The sequence below is a fragment of the Corylus avellana genome, chromosome ca3 (genome assembly GCF_901000735.1).
Source record: "Corylus avellana chromosome ca3, CavTom2PMs-1.0".
Taxonomy (NCBI): Eukaryota; Viridiplantae; Streptophyta; class Magnoliopsida; order Fagales; family Betulaceae; genus Corylus; species Corylus avellana.
Window position 1 is genome coordinate 15,281,797 of NC_081543.1, and position 2,833 is coordinate 15,284,629.

A 2,833-nucleotide genomic window follows, 5' to 3' on the forward strand; every position below is an offset into this window, starting at 1 on the left:
TTAATTAGGGGCGTTTGCCAGCCAGGCGCTCTTAATTAAGGGCGCCTAAGTCGCAGTCGCCCCTAATTAAGGGCACCTGGATAGTAGACGTCCCGAATTAAGGGCGCTTGCCAGCCAGGTGCCCTTAATTAGGAGCGCTTGCCAGCCTGGTGCACTTAATTAGGGGCGCCTAGTTGGCAGGCGCTCCTAACTAAGGGCGCCTAGATAGCAGGCGTCCTGAATTAAGGGCGCTTGCCAGCCAAGCACACTTAATTAACTAAATTGGGGCATGTCCTATTGGAATGTCCCGAATTAAGGGGACGTTTTTTTGCGCAGGCGTTGCTAATTTTATTTTGTGTCGTTTACACAATAAAATGTCCCTATAAGGGGATGTTTTATTAAAACGACTATATTCCAAGCGTTACTAAACCTTGTTTTTTTTGTAGTGACATTCACTTTGGTCCACCTTGCAGCCAGCTTAATCCACTGTATTTGAAGTTCGACTTGGTCAAAACCTTGCTGATCTTCAGGCTTGTTTGCTTGCTCATAATCAATCATCGCCCTTTCAACTTCCCGAACTACAATATCTGGATGAGAGAACGTTTGTTCGTATATCCAAGCATTTCATCTCAGCCAAATTCGCCTCGAAATTTATGATAATAAGCGAAGGACTTTACCACCCCCGTTCGCAAATAAATCCCCAGCAACTTGGAAAAAATCTGACCCAGGAAAAATGTTATTTTGAAAAACTTTTAGACTTGCACCCCAAACATCCCTAGACGCCGGGCAATCCCACAAGGCAGGGAAAGTAGTTTCGGCCTCCAAGCTACAAATGGGACACATGGGATCCTCAACTACCCATCTCCTCAATAAGTTATCTGTTGTGCCAAATACCCACCTAAATTAATAGGCAAATACTTGATATGTTTTACTCACAAGTGCACAAGATCAAACGATAGTATTAGGCCTGGGTATCGGTCAAAACGGTCTGGTTAAGGACCTTATCGGTTATTAACTGATAATTTTCGGTTAAACGGTTTAGTAACCAATACTGAACCAATAAGAATTTTAACCGATAATTTCAGTTAAAACAGTACACGGTTAAACGGTTCTGTTAAACCGGTTAACCGATTTAACCGAGAGCTTTATATTAATTTATTGTGTTGGGCCAAAAATCGAAAATGAGTTTTTTTGACTTTTGAGAGCCCAAATACTTTTTGTTGGGCTAAAATAACTTATTAAAAATGAGTTGTTTTAGGGTCCAAATACTTTTTTTTGGGACCCAAATATTTGTTACCTAATTAGATTCTTGGAAGTAAGACGAGGAGCTTTGATTGCAGCACCGATCAAACTGCTTCCGGTTATGTAAATACCCCTAACAAGTCCACGTAATTACAGATAAGTTTTCAGATACCCCTAGAAGATGAAAGGTACCAGGCGGCGCCGAGGACGGAGACGCCTATGGCAACGGCGATTCTGATAGCGGAGAAGGTGTAGGGCGAGATCTGGACCAGCGCGTGGGCCCACGAGCTCGCTTCTCTAGCTATTATTGCTGAGCCTGACATGGTTCGATCTGTTGGTGATTGCTCTCAGATTTGAAGGTTTTCGTACTGATTGATATGTGAGAAAGAGAGAGAGAAAGAGTTTAGAGATTTGTGAAATCTGAAATCGGATTACTGAATCGTATTGTTCTTCTGTTTCACAGTCACGGGGGAGGAAAAAAGGAAAAATAAAAGAAAATACAAGGCTCTGAATCTGCTGAGCCGCGAGAGACCGAGAGAGCAGAGAGGCTGCGTGAGATTTGCTAATTTTAGACTAAAGTGGAGTGGGGCTTACTGGCTTAGGGTTCGACTGTTGTGGGAATTTGGAAACCTCTCTAAAAGACTAAAACGACGCCGTTTTGGGACTAGGACTAATAAGTAATATCTGGTTTCTTATCGGTTAAATCGGTTAATCGATAAGAACCCCTTAACCGGACCGAACCGGACCGGACCGAATTCCGGTATACTTTTTTTAACCGATAAGGATATCGGCATATCGGCTACGGTTTATATCGGTTCGGTCGAAGCCGGTAGATGGCCGGTTAAACGGTAATGGTTAATTTGCCCACCCCTAGATAGTATAGTACAACAAGTACGAGATCGATCCCACGAGGATTGTTGATTTTATTTAGAATTAATTAAAATATCAAATTGTCACAAAATTGATATTAATACTAAGGAAAAGAAATAAAGATAAAGATAAAGATAAAGATAAAGGTAAAGGTAAGGCTTTGATATCCACCACTAATTATACCTAGATAATATAACAATATGCCAATGATTTAATCATATTATGAATACTCAATGTTTGTCAACCTAAGGGCATGGGTGTATACTCTTTAACCTATAGATTTTCCTAAGCCACGAGTTAGGCATGGATGTAAACTCTAACTCTTTTCTTTCTTAAATGATTTAGCATGGGTGTATACTAAGTTGTTCTTTAAGAAAGCATAAATTTATAAAAATCGACAAATACATGAGGCCTATGGCATGGGTGTCTACTCCCGGTTTCCCATGTTGATTAACCTAAGAACCCGGTGTAGATTTCTTTTGTTACTCTTATTAAACCCAAGACTCGGTCATCCAAATTGATTTAATTAACTAGTCCATACCACATGCATATAATGACCAATCATACACATATGAGAAATTCAAGAAAATAGGCATTAATCAAGTTAAGCATCATAATATGATTATCACAAAGGTGCCAATATTGAAACATTAAATAAAGATAATTAGGGCTTCAATCTAGCCCTCCTTAAAAGTTAGTTACACATACTTAAAATAAAACTAAAAAGAAAAGGGAAAGAAAG